The sequence below is a fragment of the Prinia subflava genome, unplaced genomic scaffold (assembly GCF_021018805.1).
Source record: "Prinia subflava isolate CZ2003 ecotype Zambia unplaced genomic scaffold, Cam_Psub_1.2 scaffold_73_NEW, whole genome shotgun sequence".
Classification (NCBI taxonomy): domain Eukaryota; kingdom Metazoa; phylum Chordata; class Aves; order Passeriformes; family Cisticolidae; genus Prinia; species Prinia subflava.
In genome coordinates this window covers 104970-115888 of record NW_026961080.1, presented here as the reverse complement: position 1 = coordinate 115888, position 10919 = coordinate 104970, and positions in this window count along the sequence as shown.

The following is a 10919-nucleotide window of genomic DNA, read 5'->3' as shown; positions in this document are numbered from 1 at the left end:
TGACTTGTGTTTTCATCAACTCCAGAAAGCAAGCCATGGAAACCAAAAGCAGAGATCACTGTTCACTCTGTAAAGCAAATCTTTATGTTACATAGCTCTTACATGGAACTCTACCAAATTAGGCAATACCAGCTTTGGTCTTGCTCTATAGACATGGGAAACACTAACTGGTACAGAGTGTAAGCAAAGAAAGCATAAGGCATGAAAGTGTCTGCAGCAGCTTCTCTGCTGGTTGGCAACACAAGCAACTAACAAGACTTGTGTTTTGATCAACTCCAGAAAGCAAGCCCTGGAAACCAAAAGCAGAGATCACAGTTCACTCTGTAAAGCAAATCTTTATGTTACATAGCTCTTACATGGAACTCTACCAAATTAGGCAATACCAGCTTTGGTCTTGCTCTATAGACATGGGAAACACTAACTGGTACAGAGTGTAAGCAAAGAAAGCATAAGGCATGAAAGTGTCTGCAGCAGCTTCTCTGCTGGTTGGCAACACAAGCAACTAACAAGACTTGTGTTTTGATCAACTCCAGAAAGCAAACTATAGAAACCAAAAGCAGAGATCACTGTTCACTCTGTAAAGCAAATCTGTATGTTACATAGCTCTATCACAGAAACTTAGTAAATTAGGCAGTAACAGCTTTAGTTCTCCTTCTATGGACATGAAAAACACCAACCGGTGCAGCGTAAAAGCCAGTAATGGATTAAGCAAGGGAGTGTCTGCAGCAGATTCTCTGCTGGTTGGCAGCACAAACAACTAACATGACTTGTGTTTTCATCAACTCCAGAAAGCAAACCATGGAAACCAAAAGCAGAAACCACTGTTCACTCGGAAAAGCAAAGCTTTATGTTACAGTGCTCTTTCATGGAAACTTTGCAAATTAGGCAGTAACAGCTTTGGTCTTGCTCTATAGACATGAGAAACATCAACCGGTGGAGTGTCAAAGGAAAGGTTTCTGTTACATGGCTCTTTCATGGAAATCAAGCAAATTAGGAAGTACCCACCTTTATTCGTGGTCTGGTGAAAAGCAAAACACATACATGTGCAAAGTGTAAACCAGTACTGCAAAAGGCAGGAAAGCGCCTTCAGCAGCTTCTCTATTTCTTGGGAACACAAACAACAGACAAGACTTGTGTTTTGATCAACTCCAGAAAGCAAACTATAGAAACCAAAAGCAGAGATCACTGTTCACTCTGAAAAGCAAATCTTTATGTTACATAGCTCTATCACAGAAACTTAGTAAATTAGGCAGTAACAGCTTTAGTTCTCCTTCTATGGACATGAAAGACACCAAAGGTGCAGCGTAAAAGCAAGTAATGGATAAGGCAAGAGAGGGTCTGCAGCAGCTTCTCTGCTGGTTGGCAGCACAAGCAACTAACAAGACTTGTGTTTTGATCAACTCCAGAAAGCAAACCATGGAAACCAAAAGCAGAGATGACTGTTCACTCTGAAAAGCAAATCTTTATGTTACATAGCTCTTACATGGAACTCTATCAAATTAGGCAATACCAGCTTTGGTCTTGCTCTATAGACATGGGAAACACTAACTGGTAGAGAGTGTAAGCAAAGAAAGCATAAGGCATGAAAGTGTCTGCAGCAGCTTCTCTGGTGGTTGGCAACACAAGCAACTAACAAGACTTGTGTTTTGATCAACTCCAGAAAGCAAACCATAGAAACCAAAACCAGAGGTCACAGTTCACTCTGAAAAGCAAATCTTTATGTTACATAGCTCTTACATGGAACTCTACCAAATTAGGCAATACCAGCTTTGGTCTTGCTCTATAGACATGGGAAACACTAACTGGTACAGAGTGTAAGCAAAGAAAGCATAAGGCATGAAAGTGTCTGCAGCAGCTTCTCTGCTGGTTGGCAACACAAGCAACTAACAAGACTTGTGTTTTGATCAACTCCAGAAAGCAAACTATAGAAACCAAAAGCAGAGATCACTGTTCACTCTGTAAAGCAAATCTTTATGTTACATAGCTCTATTACAGAAACTTAGTAAATTAGGCAGTAACAGCTTTAGTTCTCCTCCTATGGACATGAAAGACACCAACCGGTGCAGCGTAAAAGCAAGTAATGGATAAGGCAAGAGAGGGTCTGCAGCAGCTTCTCTGCTGCTTGGCAGCACAAACAACTAAGATGACTTGTGTTTTCATCAACTCCAGAAAGCAAGCCATGGAAACCAAAAGCAGAGATCACTGTTCACTCTGAAAAGCAAATCTTAATGTTACATAGCTCTTACATGGAACTCTATCAAATTAGGCAATACCAGCTTTGGTCTTGCTCTATAGACATGGGAAACACTAACTGGTACAGAGTGTAAGCAAAGAAAGCATAAGGCATGAAAGTGTCTGCAGCAGCTTCTCTGCTGGTTGGCAACATAAGCAACTACCAAGACTTGTGTTTTGATCAACTCCAGAAAGCAAGCCCTGGAAACCAAAAGCAGAGATCACTGTTCACTCTGTAAAGCAAATCTTTATGTTACATAGCTCTATCACAGAAACTTAGTAAATTAGGCAGTAACAGCTTTAGTCATCCTCCTATGGACATGAAAGACACCAACCGGTGCAGCGTAAAAGCCAGTAATGGATAAGGCAAGAGAGGGTCTGCAGCAGCTTCTCTGCTGGTTGGCAGCACAAACAACTAACATGACTTGTGTTTTCATCAACTCCAGAAAGCAAGCCATGGAAACCAAAAGCAGAGATCACTGTTCACTCTGAAAAGCAAATCTTTATGTTACATAGCTCTTACATGGAACTCTACCAAATTAGGCAATACCAGCTTTGGTCTTGCTCTATAGACATGGGAAACACTAACTGGTACAGAGTGTAAGCAAAGAAAGCATAAGGCATGAAAGTGTCTGCAGCAGCTTCTCTGCTGGTTGGCAACACAAGCAACTAACAAGACTTGTGTTTTGATCAACTCCAGAAAGCAAGCCCTGGAAACCAAAAGCAGAGATCACAGTTCACTCTGTAAAGCAAATCTTTATGTTACATAGCTCTTACATGGAACTCTACCAAATTAGGCAATACCAGCTTTGGTCTTGCTCTATAGACATGGGAAACACTAACTGGTACAGAGTGTAAGCAAAGAAAGCATAAGGCATGAAAGTGTCTGCAGCAGCTTCTCTGGTGGTTGGCAACACAAGCAACTAACAAGACTTGTGTTTTGATCAACTCCAGAAAGCAAACTATAGAAACCAAAAGCAGAGATCACTGTTCACTCTGTAAAGCAAATCTGTATGTTACATAGCTCTATCACAGAAACTTAGTAAATTAGGCAGTAACAGCTTTAGTTCTCCTTCTATGGACATGAAAAACACCAACCGGTGCAGCGTAAAAGCCAGTAATGGATAAAGCAAGAGAGGGTCTGCAGCAGCTTCTCTGCTGGTTGGCAGCACAAACAACTAACATGACTTGTGTTTTCATCAACTCCAGAAAGCAAGCCATGGAAACCAAAAGCAGAAACCACTGTTCACTCGGAAAAGCAAAGCTTTATGTTACAGTGCTCTTTCATGGAAACTTAGCAAATTAGGCAGTAACAGCTTTGGTCTTGCTCTATAGACATGAGAAACATCAACCGGTGGAGTGTCAAAGGAAAGGTTTCTGTTACATGGCTCTTTCATGGAAATCAAGCAAATTAGGAAGTACCCACCTTTATTCGTGGTCTGGTGACAACCAAAACACATACATGTGCAAAGTGTAAACTGGTACTGCAAACAGCAGGAAAGCGCCTTCAGCAGCTTCTCTATTTCTTGGGAACACAAACAACAGACAAGACTTGTGTTTTGATCAACTCCAGAAAGCAAACTATAGAAACCAAAAGCAGAGATCACTGTTCACTCTGTAAAGCAAATCTTTATGTTACATAGCCCTATCACAGAAACTTAGTAAATTAGGCAGTAACAGCTTTAGTTCTCCTCCTATGGACATGAAAGACACCAACCGGTGCAGCGTAAAAGCCAGTAATGGATAAAGCAAGGGAGTGTCTGCAGCAGCTTCTCTGCTGGTTGGCAGCACAAGCAACTAACATGACTTGTGTTTTCATCAACTCCAGAAAGCAAGCCATGGAAACCAAAAGCAGAGATCACTGTTCACTCTGAAAAGCAAATCTTTATGTTACATAGCTCTTACATGGAACTCTACCAAATTAGGCAATAGCAGCTTTGGTCTTGCTCTATAGACATGGGAAACACTAACTGGTACAGAGTGTAAGCAAGTAAAGCATAAGGCATGAAAGTGTCTGCAGCAGATTCTCTGCTGGTTGGCAACACAAGCAACTAACAAGACTTGTGTTTTAATCAACTCCAGAAAGCAAACCATAGAAACCAAAAGCAGAGATCACTGTTCACTCTGTAGAACAAATCTTTATGTTACATAGCTCTATCACAGAAACTTAGTAAATTAGGCAGTAACAGCTTTAGTTCTCCTCCTATGGACATGAAAGACACCAAAGGTGCAGCGTAAAAGCCAGTAATGGATAAAGCAAGAGAGTTTCTGCAGCAGCTTCTCTGCTAGTTGGCAGCACAAACAACTAACATGACTTGTGTTTTCATCAACTCCATAAAGCAAGCCATGGAAACCAAAAGCAGAGATCACTGTTCACTCTGTAAAGCAAATCTTTATGTTACATAGCTCTATCACAGAAACTTAGTAAATTAGGCAGTAACAGCTTTAGTTCTCCTCCTATGGACATGAAAGACACCAACCGGTGCAGCGTAAAAGCCAGTAATGGATAAAGCAAGGGAGTGTCTGCAGCAGCTTCTCTGCTGGTTGGCAGCACAAGCAACTAACATGACTTGTGTTTTCATCAACTCCAGAAAGCAAGCCATGGAAACCAAAAGCAGAGATCACTGTTCACTCTGAAAAGCAAATCTTTATGTTACATAGCTCTTACATGGAACTCTACCAAATTAGGCAATACCAGCTTTGGTCTTGCTCTATAGACATGGGAAACACTAACTGGTACAGAGTGTAAGCAAGTAAAGCATAAGGCATGAAAGTGTCTGCAGCAGCTTCTCTGGTGGTTGGCAACACAAGCAACTAACAAGACTTGTGTTTTGATCAACTCCAGAAAGCAAGCCCTGGAAACCAAAAGTAGAGATCACTGTTCATTCTGTAAAGCAAATCTTTATGTTACATAGCTCTTACATGGAACTCTACCAAATTAGGCAATACCAGCTTTGGTCTTGCTCTATAGACATGGGAAACACTAACTGGTACAGAGTGTAAGCAAGTAAAGCATAAGGCATGAAAGTGTCTGCAGCAGCTTCTCTGGTGGTTGGCAACACAAGCAACTAACAAGACTTGTGTTTTGATCAACTCCAGAAAGCAAACTATAGAAACCAAAAGCAGAGATCACAGTTCACTCTGTAAAGCAAATCTTTATGTTACATAGCTCTATCACAGAAACTTAGTAAATTAGGCAGTAACAGCTTTAGTTCTCCTCCTATGGACATGAAAAACACCAAAGGTGCAGCGTAAAAGCCAGTAATGGATAAAGCAAGAGAGGGTCTGCAGCAGCTTCTCTGCTGGTTGGCAGCACAAACAACTAACATGACTTGTGTTTTCATCAACTCCAGAAAGCAAGCCATGGAAACCAAAAGCAGAGATCACTGTTCATTCTGTAAAACAAATCTTTATGTTACATAGCTCTATCACAGAAACTTGGTAAATTAGGCAGTAACAGCTTTAGTTCTCCTCCTATGGACATGAAAGACACCAACCGGTGCAGCGTAAAAGCCAGTAATGGATAAGGCAAGAGAGGGTCTGCAGCAGCTTCTCTGCTGGTTGGCAGCACAAAGAACTAATATGACTTGTGTTTTCATCAACTCCAGAAAGCAAGCCATGGAAACCAAAAGCAGAGATCACTGTTCACTCTGAAAAGCAAATCTTTATGTTACATAGCTCTTACATGGAACTCTACCAAATTAGGCAATACCAGCTTTGGTCTTGCTCTATAGACATGGGAAACACTAACTGGTACAGAGTGTAAGCAAGTAAAGGATAAGGCATGAAAGTGTCTGCAGCAGCTTCTCTGCTGGTTGGCAACACAAGCAACTAACAAGACTTGTGTTTTGATCAACTCCAGAAAGCAAGCCCTGGAAACCAAAAGCAGAGATCACAGTTCACTCTGTAAAGCAAATCTTTATGTTACATAGCTCTTACATGGAACTCTACCAAATTAGGCAATACCAGCTTTGGTCTTGCTCTATAGACATGGGAAACACTAACTGGTACAGAGTGTAAGCAAAGAAAGCATAAGGCATGAAAGTGTCTGCAGCAGCTTCTCTGCTGGTTGCCAACACAAGCAACTAACAAGACTTGTGTTTTGATCAACTCCAGAAAGCAAACTATAGAAACCAAAAGCAGAGATCACTGTTCACTCTGTAAAGCAAATCTGTATGTTACATAGCTCTATCACAGAAACTTAGTAAATTAGGCAGTAACAGCTTTAGTTCTCCTTCTATGGACATGAAAGACACCAACCGGTGCAGCGTAAAAGCCAGTAATGGATAAAGCAAGAGAGGGTCTGCAGCAGCTTCTCTGCTGGTTGGCAGCACAAACAACTAACATGACTTGTGTTTTCATCAACTCCAGAAAGCAAGCCATGGAAACCAAAAGCAGAAACCACTGTTCACTCGGAAAAGCAAAGCTTTATGTTACAGTGCTCTTTCATGGAAACTTTGCAAATTAGGCAGTAACAGCTTTGGTCTTGCTCTATAGACATGAGAAACATCAACCGGTGGAGTGTCAAAGGAAAGGTTTCTGTTACATGGCTCTTTCATGGAAATCAAGCAAATTAGGAAGTACCCACCTTTATTCGTAATCTGGTGACAAGCAAAACACATACATGTGCAAAGTGTAAACCGGTACTGCAAAAGGCAGGAAAGCGCCTTCAGCAGCTTCTCTATTTCGTGGGAACACAAACAACAGACAAGACTTGTGTTTTGATCAACTCCAGAAAGCAAACCATAGAAACCAAAAGCAGAGATCACTGTTCACTCTGTAAAGCAAATCTTTATGTTACATAGCTCTATCACAGAAACTTAGTAAATTAGGCAGTAACAGCTTTAGTTCTCCTTCTATGGACATGAAAGACACCAAAGGTGCAGCGTAAAAGCAAGTAATGGATAAGGCAAGAGAGGGTCTGCAGCAGCTTCTCTGCTGGTTGGCAGCACAAACAACTAACATGACTTGTGTTTTCATCAACTCCAGAAAGCAAGCCATGGAAACCAAAAGCAGAGATCACTGTTCACTCTGAAAAGCAAATCTTTATGTTACATAGCTCTTACATGGAACTCTACCAAATTAGGCAATACCAGCTTTGGTCTTGCTCTATAGACATGGGAAACACTAACTGATACAGAGTGTAAGCAAGGAAAGCATAAGGCATGAAAGTGTCTGCAGCAGCTTCTCTGGTGGTTGGCAACACAAGCAACTAACAAGACTTGTGTTTTAATCAACTCCAGAAAGCAAACTATAGAAACCAAAAGCAGAGGTCACAGTTCACTCTGTAAAGCAAATCTTTATGTTACATAGCTCTATCACAGAAACTTAGTAAATTAGGCAGTAACAGCTTTAGTTCTCCTCCTATGGACATGAAAGACACCAAAGGTGCAGCGTAAAAGCCAGTAATGGATAAAGCAAGAGAGGGTCTGCAGCAGCTTCTCTGCTGGTTGGCAGCACAAACAACTAACATGACTTGTGTTTTCATCAACTCCAGAAAGCAAGCCATGGAAACCAAAAGCAGAGATCACTGTTCATTCTGTAAAACAAATCTTTATGTTACATAGCTCTATCACAGAAACTTGGTAAATTAGGCAGTAACAGCTTTAGTTCTCCTCCTATGGACATGAAAGACACCAACCGGTGCAGCGTAAAAGCCAGTAATGGATAAGGCAAGAGAGGGTCTGCAGCAGCTTCTCTGCTGGTTGGCAGCACAAAGAACTAACATGACTTGTGTTTTCATCAGCTCCAGAAAGCAAGCCATGGAAACCAAAAGCAGAGATCACTGTTCACTCTGAAAAGCAAATCTTTATGTTACATAGCTCTTACATGGAACTCTACCAAATTAGGCAATACCAGCTTTGGTCTTGCTCTATAGACATGGGAAACACTAACTGGTACAGAGTGTAAGCAAGTAAAGGATAAGGCATGAAAGTGTCTGCAGCAGCTTCTCTGCTGGTTGGCAACACAAGCAACTAACAAGACTTGTGTTTTGATCAACTCCAGAAAGCAAGCCCTGGAAACCAAAAGCAGAGATCACAGTTCACTCTGTAAAGCAAATCTTTATGTTACATAGCTCTTACATGGAACTCTACCAAATTAGGCAATACCAGCTTTGGTCTTGCTCTATAGACATGGGAAACACTAACTGGTACAGAGTGTAAGCAAAGAAAGCATAAGGCATGAAAGTGTCTGCAGCAGCTTCTCTGGTGGTTGGCAACACAAGCAACTAACAAGACTTGTGTTTTGATCAACTCCAGAAAGCAAACTATAGAAACCAAAAGCAGAGATCACTGTTCACTCTGTAAAGCAAATCTGTATGTTACATAGCTCTATCACAGAAACTTAGTAAATTAGGCAGTAACAGCTTTAGTTCTCCTTCTATGGACATGAAAGACACCAACCGGTGCAGCGTAAAAGCCAGTAATGGATAAAGCAAGAGAGGGTCTGCAGCAGCTTCTCTGCTGGTTGGCAGCACAAACAACTAACATGACTTGTGTTTTCATCAACTCCAGAAAGCAAGCCATGGAAACCAAAAGCAGAAACCACTGTTCACTCGGAAAAGCAAAGCTTTATGTTACAGTGCTCTTTCATGGAAACTTTGCAAATTAGGCAGTAACAGCTTTGGTCTTGCTCTATAGACATGAGAAACATCAACCGGTGGAGTGTCAAAGGAAAGGTTTCTGTTACATGGCTCTTTCATGGAAATCAAGCAAATTAGGAAGTACCCACCTTTATTCGTAATCTGGTGACAAGCAAAACACATACATGTGCAAAGTGTAAACCGGTACTGCAAAAGGCAGGAAAGCGCCTTCAGCAGCTTCTCTATTTCGTGGGAACACAAACAACAGACAAGACTTGTGTTTTGATCAACTCCAGAAAGCAAACCATAGAAACCAAAAGCAGAGATCACTGTTCACTCTGTAAAGCAAATCTTTATGTTACATAGCTCTATCACAGAAACTTAGTAAATTAGGCAGTAACAGCTTTAGTTCTCCTCCTATGGACATGAAAGACACCAAAGGTGCAGCGTAAAAGCAAGTAATGGATAAGGCAAGAGAGGGTCTGCAGCAGCTTCTCTGCTGGTTGGCAGCACAAACAACTAACATGACTTGTGTTTTCATCAACTCCAGAAAGCAAGCCATGGAAACCAAAAGCAGAGATCACTGTTCACTCTGAAAAGCAAATCTTTATGTTACATAGCTCTATCACAGAAACTTAGTAAATTAGGCAGTAACAGCTTTAGTTCTCCTCCTATGGACATGAAAGACACCAACCGGTGCAGCGTAAAAGCCAGTAATGGATAAAGTAAGGGAGTGTCTGCAGCAGCCTCTCTGCTGGTTGGCAGCACAAGCAACTAACATGACTTGTGTTTTCATCAACTCCAGAAAGCAAGCCATGGAAACCAAAAGCAGAGATCACTGTTCACTCTGAAAAGCAAATCTTTATGTTACATAGCTCTTACATGGAACTCTACCAAATTAGGCAATACCAGCTTTGGTCTTGCTCTATAGACATGGGAAACACTAACTGGTACAGAGTGTAAGCAAGTAAAGGATAAGGCATGAAAGTGTCTGCAGCAGCTTCTCTGCTGGTTGGCAACACAAGCAACTAACAAGACTTGTGTTTTGATCAACTCCAGAAAGCAAGCCCTGGAAACCAAAAGCAGAGATCACTGTTCATTCTGTAAAGCAAATCTTTATGTTACATAGCTCTTACATGGAACTCTACCAAATTAGGCAATACCAGCTTTGGTCTTGCTCTATAGACATGGGAAACACTAACTGGTACAGAGTGTAAGCAAGTAAAGCATAAGGCATGAAAGTGTCTGCAGCAGCTTCTCTGGTGGTTGGCAACACAAGCAACTAACAAGACTTGTGTTTTGATCAACTCCAGAAAGCAAACTATAGAAACCAAAAGCAGAGATCACTGTTCACTCTGTAAAGCAAATCTTTATGTTACATAGCTCTATCACAGAAACTTAGTAAATTAGGCAGTAACAGCTTTAGTTCTCCTCCTATGGACATGAAAAACACCAACAGGTGCAGCGTAAAAGCCAGTAATGGATAAGGCAAGAGAGGGTCTGCAGCAGCTTCTCTGCTGGTTGGCAGCACAAACAACTAACATGACTTGTGTTTTCATCAACTCCAGAAAGCAAGCCATGGAAACCAAAAGCAGAGATCACTGTTCACTCTGTAAAACAAATCTTTATGTTACATAGCTCTATCACAGAAACTTGGTAAATTAGGCAGTAACAGCTTTAGTTCTCCTCCTATGGACATGAAAGACACCATCCGGTGCAGCGTAAAAGCCAGTAATGGATAAGGCAAGAGAGGGTCTGCAGCAGCTTCTCTGCTGGTTGGCAGCACAAAGAACTAACATGACTTGTGTTTTCATCAACTCCAGAAAGCAAGCCATGGAAACCAAAAGCAGAGATCACTGTCCACTCTGAAAAGACAAGCTTTTTGTTACAGAGCTCTTTCATAGACATCTAGCAAATTAGGCAGTGAGAGTTTTGCTCTTGCTCTGCAGATATGAATACAACAACTACTGCATAATGCAAGTTAGGACTGGAAAAGTAAGGAAGTGTCTGCAGCAGCTCTTTTGCTTGATTGCCACACAGACAAGCAACAAGACTTGTCTTTGGAGCAACCCCAGAAAGCAAGACGCAGCAACCAGAAGCAGAC